An 18264-nucleotide genomic window follows, 5' to 3' on the forward strand; every position below is an offset into this window, starting at 1 on the left:
TGTGTTCTGGAGGCCGAATTCCTGATCAAAGTGATCCCTGTCAGATCCCTTGTGAGATCTGGAAGATCAGTCGGTTGTTCATGATACTCCAGAAGTGTGTTGTGTGTACCATCAGTGCCAGCTGGCCAGTTTGCACAGACACAGCTTTCTCTGAACACCTCAAATTTTGTTCATCTGTGCATAGTGCCTTGGATTACTTCTTTATTCTTTTTGGTAATTTAGTTATTTTAGGAAAGCAGAAATATGCTTGAGTGATGTTTAAATACCAATTTGCTGTGGGAGCTACTGAATTGCTGTTACCACCAGCGCGGGTCTCTGGGATGGCATGTTCCTGCAGCCTTCCCCCTCCTTCAGTGCCATGTGTGATGCAGGCTGGTAATGGGGCCATTTTGCTTTCCCTGCTTAAACAAATTCCTTTTTACCTGGCTTGCCATGTGGATACAACAGCCGTTGCCTCTTCCAACCGTTCCATTAATTGCATTGATGCTTCCTTTGCTGTGGATTTGTGTATGTTTGCATGGCTCTAGCTGGGCACCTGCTACGTTAACATAGCATGTAGCTTCATGGATTTTAAAGTCAGCACTCCTACCTCGTCTTTTGTGACCTCCTCAGATAATCCCAGGCGGTATCCCTGAAGCCATCCTTTTGAAAATGTAGATATGTTGCCCTTGCCCCATAAATACTGAAGCTAGCAATTCACGTTTTGGATGTAACTCAGCTGTGAAAGTTTCTACTGTCAGCTCAAAGGTTGTTTGCAGTATATAGGGAAGAGCTACATTTTAGAATTTCTTTTCCATGTTCATAGCTTCTTACTTCTCTGTAGCTGGACAGATTTTGCAGGATTTCACCAGGGAAGAAAGAATGAGATAGAATTGCAAATTTTGATGATGATGAGGAAGGATATAAAATTCTGACTCATCCATCATACCACAGTTAGCTACTTCTGTTATGAACAAGATGATGTTACTCTCTATGGGTTAGGAAAAGGTTGTGCTATGTGGGTGGAAATCTTCTGGTTCCTCAAAACTCCTTGACTTGCTCACACAAAGCCATCTGCCACTGGGGTGGCGGCAATAATGGGCTCTCTGATTGTAATCCATCCTCGTTAAAGCGTCCGTTCTAATGAATGAGTGACAGGGCATACATCTGATCCATCTGACACATAAATGTTTAATTTTGCTTTTACCAGTCAGCCAGAGTTTGACAGAAGATTGGTTTCTGTGCAGCAGAGGAAAAGAAGCCAGTGTGGTGTTGCATTTCTCCACAGGGAACTGGAGCGGGAGTAGGAGCACTTCTGAGTCAGTCACGGTACTGCCATCGCCTTGAAGTTATTTTGGCTCAGACATCAAATATTGCTCACTAGTCCCATAAGGAGTATCTGGCTTTAGTTTGTTACCCCAGTTGTGTGTGCTTTCTCTATCCTAGAGAAAGAAGGAACAAAGGAGAAGATTTATTCAGTATTCTTGCTTGTTCCTGCAGACTTGTTCTTGGTGTCCGTACCTTGCTGGGAGGCATTTACTGGGCTGTAATCTGGTGACACTCCTCATTTCCACGGTGTGACATTTTTATAGGAAACAGTGTGATCCTGTAGATAAGAGAGTCTGGCAGATGGAGATTTTCATCTCAGTGCTGCTATTGATCTTATGTATTAATATGTCCTTTCTCTGCATCTCTCGTCCTTGTACTTTCTTCTTTGGGAGGCGTTAAGCCAGCCTGCTGTGACTTTTTGGTGTTTACCCTAGGTTGTGCTCTGATACAAATAACATCCTGATTAAAAATTAAGAAAGACCTCGGCCTAAACCAGCACTTGTTAATGTAATAAAGCTTTATCTGCAGAGATTTTTGGTTTTTTTGTTTTGTTTTGTTTTAGTTAGTTCAGTGTTTGAGGTAAGTAATATTCCACTGTGGAAAAAAAACCCAAGCAACTCCTGATGTTAAGCAGGAAAGCAATCATAATCTAGGAAAAGCTGATTGGCAAAGTTGTCTGCTGGGATAAATTCATATTAATCTGCAAGATAGTTTTTAATCTATGCAATTTGGCTTCCTCCATTATTACTTTTTTTAGCCATTTCTTCTAGTTTATTTGGTAGCAGTGTTTCTCATTCTTCTCTAGCAAACTCTACCACTGCGAGTTAAGAGTATGTACAAATCTGTCTGTCTCAGAGAACACTGCCAACCCACTGAGTGAATTTTGCTTTTAAAGAAAAAGAGAAGCAGAAAACGTAAAATATTTTGGTTACTCAAAAGTCTGTCTTCTCTGACTATTTGTACTTCTGCCCTTGCAGAACGTGTGGATTGAGAGGTCTTGTTGCACTCTGTGAATTACAAATAATAATAATATTATTTTGTTTATTTTTTTGTTTTTACACACCGGGCTATACTTACATGATCCTGCCAGCGCTGCCAGCACCCGCTCCTGGCCTGTTTTTCTTGGTTGTGGTTTGTTTTTTTGTTTTTCCCTGGGTTTCTGCTCTCCCCGGGCAGCGCAGGGCAGGGCAGGGTAGGGTAGGGCAGGCAGGGCGGGCGGGCCCGCCGCAGCCCGCCAGAGGACGCTGTTGCGGCTGGGGGCTCGCGCCGGGGCGCGCGGCTGTGGAGAGGCCGCGGGGCCGTGGAGAGGCAGCGGCACTTGTCCCCCTGGCCGGGCCAACCCCGCGGAGCCACGGAACGGATAAGAGAAGCCGGCGGGACGCGGTTGTCAGTGGTCTGGGGACACGCTCCGGGTGGCCAAGGCTCTGGCTCTGCCCCGAGCTGTGCGGCCGCCGGGGGTGCGCAGGGCTGGACCGCCCCGCGGGGGGACGGGGGAAGGTGGGAGCGAAGCGAGCGCGTGAAATCTGAGGCGGAAGGTCAGAAAAATTCTCCTGACAGCGCAGAAATCTCCCCAAGGGGTTCCTGCTGCTCGAGACGCTGTTTAAAAATAGAATAAACCAAATCTATTGCAACGTGGATCACAGGCAGTCCTTTACTGCTATAGGTCACTTAGCGCTGAAATAGCCACAGACAAAGCCGGGAGATTTTTAATTGTCCTTAGCAGCCAGCAGGACAGCGCAGTTCGTCAGCAGACTCTGGAGTCTATTTCAGTTTTTTGCTGGGGTTTGAGCAGGGATGCCCGAGCGAGGTGTGCAGGCTCGGGAACGGGCTGCAATAGCTGTGCATGGGCCAGCGCAGTGACTTCTCATGAGAAAGTTTCACTGAATAATTTGATAGTTCATTGTTGCTAGTTAAGTGTTAATAGTAAAAAAACCACATGGCTATGCAATTTTTTTCTAGTAATTCTGTATGTTCATCTCCCTTAATTTCTCATTGTGCTATAAAAAACCAAGTCAAATACTATCTGAAATCCAAAACGTTCTGGAAGCTTCCCAGATGCTGGAAGTTGACTTTCATGTGGTTTGCTCCAGGTAAAGATACTTGGGCTGGAGTTTGCCATGCAAGCTGTGTGGTGAGAAGCCAATGCTCTAGGCATCTCTATCCATAGAAGCTGGTGCTCCATGGAACTATTTGAAACTTGTATTACAGGCTTTTTGTTTAACTTTCAAGTATAACTTATTAATACTTGAACTATAAACACTCAAAGGATTTATAAGCCTTACTTTAAAAATTACCCAAACTCAACAAAAACCCGTATTCTCCAAGCAGTTTGTCCGCTGTTCCAGGCTGCCCCATGGCACTGCTGCCCGCTGCCCCATTGCTCACGCGGGACTGAAGTGTTGAAGTGTTCTGCTGCTATGTGGTACCTCGGAGCAGGGGCTGGTGAGTATTGTACATGCAGAGTGATCAATCCAGTACGAAATAAGATAAACAGTTTGAAAAGAGATTTTTTTTTTTTTCCAGTTATACTTTTAAAGTTACTGAACTGTCAGAGTGCTTTGTTTTGTTTGTTTGGTTTTGTGTTGTGCGTGTTTGTTTGGATTTTGTTATATTTTTAGTGATTGCATATTTTGATGCATCACCATCCAATTATAGAATTAAGAGCATAAGCATAGTTTCAAAGAGGTTTAAAGAGTTTAAATCAGAAGTAAATATTTTGTTGAATTGTCTGAAACTGACAAAGCAAGGAAATTTATGGTGTTCAAGGTTAAACTCAGAGCTCATGTTGTAGAACCTCAGTTTACAGTTGTGTATCGCTGCCTAAATGTAAGTAATTAAGGTCTTAAAGTCCTAGTGGAAAAACCTAAAACCTGCGATGGAGATGAAGAGATGTAAAAATCTGGGGTGTTTTGAATAAGATCTTGTGTTTATTTTCCACGTGGTTCTATAAGCAATCTCATTTAAGAGCTATAAAATCAACATTTGCCAGCAGATATGAAGGCTGAGAGATAGAAGCAGCCTTTCTCTTGTATATGTCTACACACAGACATTTCAATATTTGTCTTTAGGCTGCTTATCTCTTGTTGATTTTTGATAGCTTATTTCCTAAGAGCATGTCGGATGTTTTCGATTTCTGGTTAAAAGGGCAATTTTGATTTATTTGGTTTTAAAACTTACCAGGGACCTTTGGAAAAGATTTCAAGCACTAAAGCAGAACATGTTCAGCACCTTGTTTTTCCTCTAGTAGGCATCGGCCTTATGAAACAACTTAACCTAAGTCAATTAATTCTTCTTTTCCCCAGTGCCTACAGTGGCCTTTCTCTGAGGGTGAGTCCATGGGCTAGAAACTCCTTGCTTTACAGACCATCTCTGCCAGCATTGGGTCACTTTGGGAGAGCCTGGATGGCTTCTGCGTGCAGATTGGTTTTGTGTATGAAAAATGCATGAATATTCCCTCAGGTGTTAATTAATGCAATTCTTAGTTATTGAGAACTTAAAGCAAAAAATCAGGAGGCTCTCAGACAGTATTCAAATGTACTCCATACATCTAATTATTCAGTCACACTCCTTATAAATATCTGGCCGAAAACCTTTTCTCCTTCCTTGCTCTATGCCCGTGACTGTGCTGTACTGTTTTAATTAGGGGAACTTTTGCTTTTAGTTTTGCTTAGCTGGATGTAAAGTAGGGGATTTTTTTTTTGTACATCTCTGTTCACAGTAATTGAGTTTCTGGTTTCTAATTTGTAGGGTTTTACTAGCTATAGTGGTGAGGTAAAGAAGAGCTTGAATAACCCCCATTTGATCACACTTTAATTGATCATTCATTTAATCAGTAAACAGTGGGAGCCTGTGACATTTCCTGGGAAGTTTCTCAAGTGATAAAAACAGAGAATGAAGAGTTAGAACAAAGTTTTTCCCTCAGGACAGTATTAACAAGCCTATAGATTGGGTGGGATAAAGGCACATGCAGCAGCTTTGTGTGTTCGTGCTTGATATAGAATAAGTGATGTTCTGAGAAAAACAGATGTCAATTAATAGGAATTTAATGCATGTGGGGATAAAAAGTAGGTTAATTGCTTCTGGTTCTGATTTTCAGGTAGACCACCACAGAAGGAAGGCTACCATAACATCTCAAATCATGTTATGAAAACAACTCTTCTCCTTCATTACTAATAACAGCTCACATTATTGCAATAAAAAAAAAAAAAATCCTGAAAGCTAATTTTCTGTTCTGGTCTCCATGTTTGTTCTTGGAGCCGCTGGGAGTTCAGACAGTGGAAGTCAACAGACTGAACCCATTAACAGCTTCCATAATTTTTCCACACAGAGCTGACTCTTGACATAGAGAATGCAGGAAGATGGTCAAAAGTTGAACAAAACAGTTGTTACTGAACGGAGTGACTAGCTTGAAAGCAATGCTGTTAGTACCAGTTTGGGTGAGAAAGAACTTAATTTTTAGATAGTCCATATTTTCAGTCAAACAACATGATGTTTTGACTTGCCTTTCATGTTTTAGTGTGAAAGAAAATACAAAACTCTGTGCACATCTGCTATTACTTAAGAAATACTACAAAACAAAATAATGTTGTAACTGTTACAATTTCAGAGCAGACCCGAGTAACTTGTTCACACTTGGAAATTTACCCTAATTGCATCACTATTTAGTGACTGTGGCATGGATCGCAAAACGTGTGGACCTTCTGCACACCCAGCATACTCGTGCTAGCAGGACACACAGGAATGCCAAATAATTCTGTGCACAGTGAGCTTGCAGGAGCAAAAGTTTTGCATGGTATCTCTGTGAACAAAACCAGAATTTCTATTTCTGCAACAGATGTGGAATCGTTTTAGTTGAAAGTCCTGAGTGATGCAAGGCAGCAGAATGTTTTAGATGGAAATTCCACCTTGCTTCTATCTGAAAAATTAAAAATGTGAAAAGAAACCTCTAATTCCATTCTCAATAGCTTAATTTAATATGAACTATTTTTGAAGCTGGATGGCAATTCATAGGTAATGGTGATCAATACAGTACTTTTTGATGGAGGAAAAAACCCCACCTCTGCAGTTCACTGGAATGACATCACTTCTTGCATTGTTATAGAAGCCCTTAAGCTATGCAGCACCAGAGCTGGAGAGAAAAAGGCATGATGTAAGGAAAAGGAATTGTGTCTCTAACATTTTTCTAAAAAACCTCTGTGTCTCAGACTTAGTTTATTCCTATTTCTAGGTTCAGGTGAGCCACCTGAAATTTGCTCTGTGAGTTAAGATGTGAACAGGAGCTCTGAATTTAATTATACATAATTCCATGTTGCCTGGTATTTAAGTCTTTTTTTTTTTTTTTTTTTTCTTTCATGTCACAATTGAAGAAAGTTGTCTATTTCTGGTTCACATAGCAGCTGCCTTTGGCTTTATATGAAATATATAGGGTTTGAAGACTTTCTGTTGAAGCCTCCTTCATGCATCTGTCAATCTGTGGAATTCAAACTTCTCTGAAAACAATTTTTTCTAGCCTGCAGATAAACTTTTAAAACATAGCCAGCGTGCCACCTCTTTGTGCATCATCTTTCCAGATGAGCATCACCACAAAGGTCCTGCACATCGATTTGCTTTCTGTCAAAGTCCATGTTATCACTGGGAATTAGGAGTAAAGGTACATGTACCAACATATCTGCTGCTTTGGGCCATGGAACTCATGTCACTTTGCCAGACACCTGTGACACTGCAGAGAGGTACTGTGGTATCTTGAGATGAGTCTATTAGAACGACACCATCTAGACATGGAAAGCTTTCAGTAATTGTTTGATGTGGACTGTTTATCTGATAGCAGTTGCCTGTAGAGGGATTTACAAGAAGCATGTATGAATGACGTTGCTATTTTTCTTCTTGAAGATTACCTTAACTATGAAAGTGAAGCAGGACTGAGTTTGAAATGTCCTTCCTTTGGTTGTGTTTGCCACATCCCTTCCTCAGCCAGTGTAAAATAGGTATATTTAAATAGTTATCTCTTTGTCTTGATACTATAGATGATGTTCAGAGGCAAAGGCACTACACATCTGGTGAAAATTTTGCTTGGTGAAGGAGAACTTAAACACCACTAAGTAATAATGCCATGAAAATAATAACATTTTAAACTCTTACACTGCTTCCCATCTACCCCAAGCCACTAAGTTTCCCAACAGTATTTATGTTAACTGGCAAAATTGAATTATGTTGACATGTTGTATAGCAGATGGACATTTTGGTAGATGGAGAAGTTAGGAAACTCTCCCAAAGTCACAAGAGAAGTCGGTGACCACCAGGAGGAGAAGCCACACATGCTGACAGCCAAGTCTGTGTGAGCCACAAGACCATCCTTCCTCCTGCACACCGAGAAGCATCGCCACAAAAGGGAAGTACTCGCTGTGGCTTTGGAGAGGCTGTTCCAGCGATTCTGACATTATCAGCAGAAGGACATAAGATGCTCTACTTTTACATGGAGTGCTGGCTGAAAGGCTTTTGCTGTAATTATTTTGTAATTTCAGCTGCTTTCAAACTGGACTAGTTTTCCAAGGATGAGCCAAATAATCCCCATGCAGGAGGAAGGAAGAAGGCCAAAGACAAATCTACTGGGTTTTGGAGAGAGGGTAATTGTTGAAGGGGCTGGGGAGTAAAGCAAAAAGAAAACAAGAAACAAACCAACCACCAACAGAAACCCAAAACCAGCCAAACAATCAAAACCAACAACAGCCCCAAACAAACAAAACAAAAACCAAACCCAAACAAACAAAAAATCCCATGAACAAAGCCCCACATCTAATGCCCATCCTGTCCATCTTGAGGTGTGAAGCCCTTTGGTCTGCGTCGTACCAGATATTCTTGAGCAGCGTACATGGGCAATGAGAGAGCTTATAAGACTGGTAAGAAGAAACGTTCTTTAGTGCCAGTGTTTAAATCCAACTCTGGCATAAGTCATGGAAAGTATCGCTATGTTCAGCTGTCTGCTTTATTAGCAATTCTCAAATACACTCGTTTTTTCCACTTCCCAGTTTTCAGTAGTCATCTGTCAAGCCATCTTCTCTCCCCCCACTCTCCATTGAGTCTGCACTGATAGAAATTCCAGCAGCAGCAAATGACAGTGTAAGTAATAACACCATGTAAGCGAGACTGGAGAAACAGCGGCTCACACTTAACAGCAGTAGTCTGAGTCAGCTGTCCAGCGGCTTGGGTAGTGCTGGGTGAACACAGCTGAATTGTTTGCGATGGGGAGGGAAAAGGCAGGGAATGCAGCTCCTCCTGCCCCATGGCATGGAATGGGTGCTGCCTCAGGTAGTGATGATTGTGGAGAAACAGCTTTTCCTTCCTCTGATAATTCACTGGGACTAGATCAGAGTGGCTTCTGTGGAGCCAAGTCACAGCCATGCGCTTGGTTTTATCAATATTAAAAACTGCCTCGTCCATGCTTTTGTAAGTAATGGAAAGACAATAGTAAAATACCTTTCTCTATAAGTCATTGTTTATCCACAGAAATGTTTTGGGAGGTGAAGGAGGTTATTGGACATTTTATAGTCTATTAAATAAAAGAGTTTGATTCTGCAATTATTCTATGTTGTCATCCTGGAGTAAGATGGGAATGATAAAAAGAACTGTTTTTTAGTCATCTGTCAATTAACATGAACATGCTTTTCTTGCATATGCAACAAGTAAAACAAAAATGAAATTTAAAGTCACTATGTGACATTAATATTGCAATAGTGATCAAAGGTTAGCTAGGTTGGAGGTACCACAGCTTTAAGTGTTGTGCAAACAGTAAATAACTATTTCTGCTTTAAAAAGCTTACAGATACTGACAGTTTTTTGTTTGTTTGCTTTTAGACAAGACTTTCTGTCACTGCAGAGAGGGCCTTGCTCAACTATGACTTAAGAGTAGTCATCTTGAAATTGTGAAGGAAGCAAAAGGTAGAGTTAAGTGCAAATGAAAATGAAAGTTGGAGAAACTGAGAGAGAAGATGCATTTGTAAAATAAAAAGCTGATGAGCATGAAAAAGTGCTGAGCACAACTTGTTTCGGTGGAAACTTCGCTTTTGTAGCAGCTGGTAAGAGCTAGAGACGTTTGGGTTCCCAATTGTACGTCATGCTCTGGTGGCACTGCAGCTGCTGATGTGGGAATTCGAGAAGTCTTCTCTGAAAACCTGAGCACTTTGACACTTACCCCCCACCCAAACTCTACTGTGGCTTTATTGCAGTGAGGCAAAAGAGACTGTCCCAACTACTTTGGCCCTGATTTTTTGACTGTTAAATCACTGAGTCTTATTTAAATGAATTCTTGGGCTGAATTAATTTCTCAATTCTTCAGCCTTTTAATACAGAGTTTTCAGTGTCTTACTACATTAAAAAGCAAAAAATCTGTGCCTTGCTGAAGCATCAGATTAGATTCATATTCACATACATTCCCTCCTAGTGGCTTTTCTTCTGTTAACATTGCTGTGATTAGCTGTAAAAGATTGAGCAAATATTCTTGAAATAGGGTGTTCCTAAAGGCCGCTCTGATGTTTATCCTCTTATAGTATGGCACAGCTGGGAATGGCAATTTACTCTTGTAACAGGTTGACCAAGGATCAGCCGCAGTATTAGAAGATTAGTACCCAGTTAATTTCCAGTGAGCTGTTCTGTAATAAACTCAGCATGTTGCTGTGGATTTTCAACATTTCAATGTCTTTCTCATTTATATAACATTTTATTTGAAGTCTAGCTAAAAAAAAAAATCCCTGTATTCTATTAATTTATACTATGCCATTAAGAAATAATTTATATAATTTTCTATAAATTTGGACCTCTGGACAATAGCTCCAACAAAGCAAACAAGCCACTCTATCATTGTAGCATTGCAGATCCACTTTTATCTCATTTTCCACATGCTTAGCTGCTACACAAACTGATTTCTAACAAACCCAAGACTATTCTATGCTAGCAGAAGGTTAGCAAAATTCAGAAAATGTTAAGAAAGCTGCATGTAGTCTAAGCACAATCTCTCAAGGAATCTGAGAGGAAATGAACTCGGGTGAGGATTTCCTGACTAAATTCTCAATACTGTCTCTGTAGCACTTTTTAATGCTGCATTCTTCACAATATCATGTATACTTAATGCAGTGCAGTAATTAGGTTCAAGGTAGGCCATTGTTTATGAGACAAGAGTGGTAGTGTTACAATTCTTAGCCTTTAATTCATTAGGTGTATCAGCACCCTCATTCCTCACTGCCCTCTCTGTTCTTCAGACTTACGAGACAAGGGTTGTGTGGGGCTTGTGCACCAAAAAACCAAACTTTCGGTATAGGAATCAGTAGGCAAGAGATTCAGCAGTCTGTGGTGGGAAATCTTTGCCTGGTACCTTGAGTTCTGCCAGATGTTTTTATTCTGCCCTGGATACCACAGGGCTTTGAAATTGCTTTGGATTGTGGCCATGGCGGATTCTATGATTCCGTTTTTCTCCTGAGAAAATACAGTTTTCTGATCAGTTCTAGTCTGTTGTTGAATGTTAACTTTTACACGTAAAATCATTTATGCAAGAAAAATTGAAAAATGCCTTTGCCCTCAGAGTGAGACTGTCTGTCTTTAGACTGTGAGCAACAGGAATAGGAATCGTGGTGTTTGTCTTTTGACCTTGGGAGCTGTTATAGTGTCAGCAAGAGTTATGCTTGAGTTGACTTTGTACCGTGTCCACGACCTCTCTGTGCCCAGTGTGCTGTGGAGTGAACGATTGCAGACCTTCTATGGGTGCTGCGGCAACTGCAAAAAGCTGTGCCAGGTCTGCTCAGAATTATTTAGAGTGTGCTGGATTTGTTCACTTGTGCTTATATGTGAACAACAGATGATGCTGAGCATGTTATTCCCACAAAATCTAGATGATTTGCTGGTAATTTAGCAGGAATTAAAGCACTGGATATTTTTTTGTCCTTTAAACAGCAGTATCTCTGGTTCATGTATTAGAAGCGAGCAACACTATTTGCAGCCATGTGCATTTGCTTGCTTTTCTATGGGTTGTTTAAAAGAGTCTGTTATTGAGTGGTTGTTCTGCCTGTTTGCATGTCTGGCTTGTGAGGGCTTCAGTCACTTGCTTCAGGTTTGCTGATGCCCCACTTTGCATCTAAAGCGTCTTGGCAAAGAGCATGAAGCGTTTTTCCACTTCTTCCCCAGAGGCTCTGCAGAAGCTTCTGCACTGGCTAAGCCTGCCCTTCACCATATGTTTAAAAAATAAAAAGCAATTACCCCTGTTGTTAGGCAGCTGGCGAGTAATGTGCATCCTTGCCTTGGAGGAGGCTCCCAGCACCCGCTGTGCTCCTTGTGTGTGGACACTGGGCTCATAATATCACAAAATAAAATCCAGGATTGTACCATCAGCCTATGATTGGCTTTGGGGGTTGAAAAAACAAGAAATTTAATGGACTAAGCTCTAAAGTCAATAAAAGACTGTTTTGCCGTTGCTGGTCTTGGCCTGAGATAAAAGTAACTGTGGATGAGGTATTCAATTGGTAGGAATCCCACACAGTGGAAAGCACATTAGCATTTCAGATTTATAGTAGTTCTAGTCCAACACTATGTGTCAAATGATAGCCAGTAATTTCAGCAGCAAAAGTAAAACCCATGTAAAAATTGATTAAGCAACAATATGTCCAGGGTACAGGATATTTTGAGTATGTAATTGGCCTTTGTACTTGCTTAAATGTTTTTAACCTCTCTAGTGTTATAAGTGGATTGTAGATATGTTTGTAATGTGCATTGGTATTTGCAGCTGGACACATATCTTGAGCTAATGTTAGAGCTTATTAAATAAGATGCAGGAAGACATATATCACAGTGGACATATTTTTTAATATGAAAAATAGATGTTTATTATGCTTTAGCACAACAAGCTGTTGAGATAAAGAGATCAGTCTAAAGTCAGTGTTGAGTTACATAAAACTTCAAATCATTAATGTTTAGTAATTTTATAAGTATCTGAAAACAGAACTTGATGATCAGAAGAGTGTTAAAATGTCAAGCATTCTTAACAGTAGCCACTACTCTGAACCTTATGCCAAAGTGTGAAATTCAACCTTTCGTGTTTCCTGTGTTGAGGTGCAATTGTCGGACATGTTTACTATATTTGAATTTCACAAAAAAACTTAATGTACCTAATTGTTGATTACATCTTGCCATCCTGCTGCAACACTGTGCAAGGCCTTGTTGCTGAATGTCAGACTTCAGGAAGTTTCACTGGGCTCAGCAGGAACTCTTCTCCCAGACTTTTAATAGCAACAGCTGCCTCTCTTCTGACAAAAGCCTTGTTGAGGAGGTGGCTTCACAAAGGAGTTTCTCCTGCCCTCCCCAGGAGGAGAGTGCCTGGGAGACTCTGAGTACGGGGCAGGGATCCCCAAAGGGCTTAGCACATTGTAATGCAGAGAAAAATGAGACTTCTTATGCCGGTGACAAATCTGTACCTCTGAGCATTGTGCCTCTGAGCTTTGTAATCTGGAAGTAAGAGTGGAGGAATTGTCTCCTTTCTTGCAACTAGGTCAAATGAGGGCAGCAGAGGCTGGCTGCATCCCTTCCTCAATCATCCAGCTGCCTGAGAGCCTGCATCTTCAGTCTGAAGGAGACTGTGGGGTATCTTAGGTCATCTTTGATTCATGGTAAATCCTGGGTCTGACAACAGACATTCACAGCATCAGGACTTAAGGTATTTTTATATATCACTCAAAATAAAAAAAGAGTTTTGCAAAATTTTTGGAGGTTACTAGAATCTTTGTCTCTCCTCAGCTTTTTCCACATCTGTGTTTGGCTGTCCCATAAGGGCTTTTTTAATCTTTATTTTGCACAATGAGGTTGTCAGATGATAGAAGGTAAAAATTTTGACCAGGACCAGAACAGTTGTATGAAGAGTTACTGGAACAGAGGCCTACAGAGAATTATCTTCTTAAAATTATTGTGTTTACTCACCTCTGCCACCACTAAAGTAATTAAAAATGAAAGAACCAAAACTAAGTTTGCCAGCTCAGGCAGAGAAGTGCAAAAAGAGAGTTGAGAAAATGTTGCCTTGGGCACCTGGAGATACAGTACTGAGAATCATACAGACCTAAGATAGAAATACATATTGTTATGTATATGAATTGCAAATTATTTGCAAGTATCAACAAAAGACTTGATTGCAATTAAAACTGGGGAATTCCTGGTCTTTTTGTATAAGCAACAAGTGATTTAGGTCCACAGGTGTAAGTTGCTGATGGCTCTTAGGGGCTGCACCTGGCTTCCTCGGCAGAGCTATGTGGACAGCTGCTCTGAGGAGGCATCTTCCGAAGTTATTTTAGTTGCTGTCTCAACTTTCCAGGCTGTGTCTTTACTGTCTATCTTTGCTAGAATTATAATAGTAGCATAAGGCAGAGGTGTGTGTTGTTCCCATGCAGCTGACTCTCACAAACCTCAGGCTGGGCACCTGTATTGTGCCTTTCTTTGCATCAAGAGAGCTGCCTGAGTGCAAACCCAGCCTGTTTGTAAAGATGTACTGTAGCTGCCCAGATTTCTCACAGACATTTCATAGAATACCCAGCAAGTGCATTGCAAAATTGTTGTAACACGTGCATACTGAGCTTGATTCTTGCTTGCCTTAGACTGCATACTGTCATTCTCACAGGTGTGGAGCAAGATGTAGGAGTGGAAATTGCCACCAACTCGAAAACACACCACTTTGTACATTGATAGAAATGGCTACTCAAGGTGCAAGGCAACAGCTTTCAGAATGTGGTCTTGAGTTATTAATAGAGCTGTGGTTTTGCTAGGTCAGGAACAGCACAGCTGTTTATTTTTTCTAATGAACCAGTGGAAAGAAATTTTCTTTATTCTTTCAATCTTTCTCACAACCTTGTTAATTTTTTACTAGCTAGCATGCATCTTGTGGCTGAATCCTGGGCTCTGCTTTGATACAGCTAATGAAAATTGCCACTCCTATCTGCATCATTAGCCTAATGTTAGTTAATAATACTTAGTATTTTGCACAAGTCACTTGTATCTTCAAAGCACTTAACAGTTATTAACTAATTAATCCTCACAACATGCCTGTCAGTTGGAAGGTAAATAAACATTAACATTCCCCTTTTAGCAAAGGGGAACCAAATGGGAAGATTAAGTGATTTGCATGGACTTAGTGGCAGAGCTGGCAAGAGGCCTCCTGTGCTTTAGTGCTTGTGCTTATCACACTGGCTCAGTGTGAATTAAAGCCTTCACAATTATCCTGTGTAGCTTTTCTGATTACTTTAGTACCTTTTTGTATATCAAGTTTATGTAACACCTGTGGCTGTAACTATCACACTGAAGGATGGCTGCTGCCCATGTCACATTGCACAAAACGTGGGCAATACCAGGAGGGAGGCTACGGCCTCCTTGTGTTTCCCCCAATAAATCCATGCCAGGCCAATATTTAGAATAGGACTGTTTAGAAAAAAAATCCTGAGCATTCTCACCATGCCTGGTTAAAATATATTACATACCTGGCCATTGCTTTTACAGGTTAATAGTATTTATTTATTTATACTACTATTTCACTTGATGCTGAATCGAAGTTGGAGCACCTGAAAACATAAGTCTTGCTATGGAGACAACTCTGTCACTCACAGTCCTCCAGGAACATTTGTGAAATTATGAGAATTCTGTCTGATATACTTAAATATAGTTAATATTTTCAAATGCTGTAAAATATTTTAAACAATGTAAATGATTTTTCCTTTAACCAAGGCCCTATACTTTTCTCAAAACTTCTGTGTTCTGCAAGTAGATGACATATTAAATGACTCCAGAAGGCTTTGGGTAAGTTTTTGCATTGACAAAGCCTACAAACAAAATACAGTCTAGGTACTGGCAGTCAATCCAGCCCTGGTGCAACAAATAAGGAAATGTGACCCTGTCAACCTTCATACCCTTCACTGTGACAGCATTTGATCTTTCTGTACACTCTGAGACATGCCTTGGGGGCTCTTTCACAGCTCAGAGAATTAATACCTCAATTCTGCTGAGTTTTTAAACCTGAAGGCAGAGGTGTTTGTGGCTTTTATTGCCACGTTGTTCCTCGTTGTTCCTACTGGTCTGTAGTGTAAGTGCTGAAATGTTAACAACTGCTGTGATGTAGAAAGACTCTTAGCTAATGGATGAGGAGATGCCAGGCAGAGGATTCTCATGTCCTCCTGTGTCAGCTTATCCTGGTCACCACAGCCTGCCTTTACCTGAATTGCTCCTGCTTGTCATTCTGACATCTGTGAGAGGAATGGGCCACAACCGAGCTCAACATTTTGTTGATATTATCCCTATTCCACACTTGTTAATTGCCCACCAGAGCTGGGTGTTCTGCCAGGAAATAGGTTACAGAGACTGGAAGGATGAGTGATTTTATCTTGCATTTAGCAAAGGCTTTCAGTCAGGGACATGAGGCAGAGTTAAGGTACTTGGAAAATGTTTTAGAAAGACATGGATGTGCTGGAGCATGTCCAAAGAAGAGCAACAAAGCTGGTGAGGAGCCTCGAGCATAAGTCTGATGAGGAGCAGCTGAGGGAACTGGGGCTGTTCAGCCTGGAGAAGAGGAGTCTGAGGTCTTAGCACTGTCTACAACTACCTATAAGGAGGTTGTAGCATGGAGGGTGTTGGTCTCTTTGCCCAAGTAGCAATAGGACAAGAGGAAAAGGCCTCAGGTTGTGCCAGGGGAGGTTGAGATTGGATATCAGGAAAAATGTCTTCACTGAAAGGCTTGTCAGGCACTGGAACAGGCTGCCCAGGGAAGTGGTGGAGTCACTGTCCCTGGAGGGGTTTAAAATATGTGTAAATATGATGCTTAGGGACATGGTTTAGTGATGGAATTGGTAGTGTTAGGTTAACGGTTGGACTCAGTGGTCTTGAAGGTCTTTTCCAACCTAAGCAATTCTGTGATTCTAAACAGAACTTTTGATTTCAAAAACACTGAAAATTCAACCCACCGCCATAATGTTTTTGTTTTGAAAGTGACTGCTTTGTCATAAAAAAACAACATACAAGGTGTTTTTTATGAAATCCAGAACTTAAAATTTGTTGAGCAACATATTTGGTTTAACTCAAAATGGCATTTTTTTCCTGTTCTTCTAATAGTAAAAATACTTTGTATTGAATAAGAATGCGTTGCATCTTTGCATTGATCCCAACTTGTTGGTATTAATAGTTCAGCCACTAGTCTAAAAACAATGGTTTGTACTTCTTGACTCTTAGTCCCATTCTAAATTCATCTATTGTATGTATTTGGGTGGGATTATTCCCATCTTTTTTTGCCTAATGGTTGCCTTGCTGATATGTTTTTTGCTCAGAGCAGTAAAATACTCATCTATTGCTTGTGTTAAATTTTTTCTATATAGTGCTGGCAAGTAAGCTTTAGGCTCCTTCCTCTGCTTGCACTGTAGGAGCCTGGAGATACCTGCCAAGAGCTGGGCGAGCAGGGGAAAATACTCCATGGCTCCCTCCTGCCATTGACAGGACTGGGACATACAGCATGTTCGTAGTGTGATGTACCCGCCATCTTCTCCATGGGGATTCACTTATGCTCAGAGCTGCCTATAGTCCAATATTGCTCACAGAAACACTGGGAAAACTGACAAAGCCTAGGAAGGTCACGTGGAAATGGTACCTGTATTCCTGCGTACAACACAGAGGAGTTCAAGATGATATTCACCTCTCACTGTTTAGGCCATACTGTGCATTTTAAAACTGTGTTTCAGATCAGCATTCCCACGACTGCTGCTGGCATCCTGATAGCAAGTGAAAACGTCTGTGCTGCCAGAAGCAGAAGGGACACAGGGTAGAGGAAATACAGTGGCTTTTTACAAAACTCTGTCCTGATTTCCCACCCATCTAACATCAGAAAATGCTTTTCTGATTCAAATACATATTTAATATTTTATACTTCTCCCTGCTCTGCATTCTCCCCAGTCTGTTAAGCCAGTGTCAAATCTCAGTGCAAGCAGGCTTTGTGCTTCTTTTTAAGAGTCCACACAGCTGCACTTACAAATGACATCATTTTTCATGAGAATGGGTGCTGTCAGCAGGATCCTCAGAAATTGTGGGCTGAACAGATGACTTTATTTTCAGCTTTAAAAAACTCTTGCTATAACTAATAAATATTATTTTGTGGATTTTCAGAGGAGCAAAGTGATCCCAGTTTTCTTTCTTAACAAGCTGTTCTTTGCCGTAGCAAAGTAGGACAAGTATTTGGCAAGAGCAGCCACAGAGCTGCTGGGGGCTCCAGGTCAGAGCTGTGGACTGTTGCAGCAGTGCCTGAGGCAAGACAAAAAATTTGATTAAATGGAATTTTGAAACAGAGGCTTTTGTCTACAGATCTCCAGGTATGAGAAGGAGGGTGGAGGGAAGTTAGCCTTATAATAGATGGCATGGCTGTGGTGTTCAGGTATCTCCTCACAAAACCAGGACACTGGGACAAGGACTATCTTTTTCTTGTGTGATTTTTCAATCTCACATGAAGGTAAAGTCTTCCTTTGGCTGTCTCAGCACCAATCATGGGCCATAATAACAGCAAATTTAGCAAGTGTGCAATCTGTAGTCAGCATGACACAGTGAGTCTTGCATCCTATTTGCCATCAGTGTTACAAAACTATTTAAAATGGCAATTGGAAAGTGCAGAGTTTCCAAAATGTTTTTTCACTTTTTTCTGCTTTGATCCCTGACAACCTCCAGAAAGTGGAATGTGTAAAGATTCCCTTGACACGTTTTGTCTTTGTTTCCCAGCTGTAGCACCTGAGAGTGTGAGCACAGTGAGTGCTGCCTCCTTGTTTTCCTCACACAAGCAATGGTGGGGGCTATGATAATCTTTCTTTCACTCTATCCAAAACCAACTGCTCTCCTTTTGCCAACACATGCTATTCAGCTGATTGTCTGCAGCCAGTCATCCAGCTTTCCCCAGTTACTGGTATGTTTTGAACA

The 18264-nt window shown here is 41.1% G+C and overlaps 1 long non-coding RNA gene across 1 annotated transcript; it reads left to right on the forward strand.

The window, feature by feature from the left end:
* The first annotated feature begins 2573 nt into the window (after window positions 1–2573).
* LOC139828222 (uncharacterized) lies at window positions 2574–6480 on the forward strand. Its single transcript, XR_011739597.1, has 3 exons — window positions 2574–3750; window positions 4611–4738; window positions 5405–6480. It is a non-coding gene; the product is annotated as an uncharacterized lncRNA (long non-coding RNA).
* Window positions 6481–18264: the final 11784 nt, after the last annotated feature.

This window comes from Patagioenas fasciata, chromosome 6, assembly GCF_037038585.1.
Source record: "Patagioenas fasciata isolate bPatFas1 chromosome 6, bPatFas1.hap1, whole genome shotgun sequence".
NCBI classification, from domain to species: Eukaryota; Metazoa; Chordata; class Aves; order Columbiformes; family Columbidae; genus Patagioenas; species Patagioenas fasciata.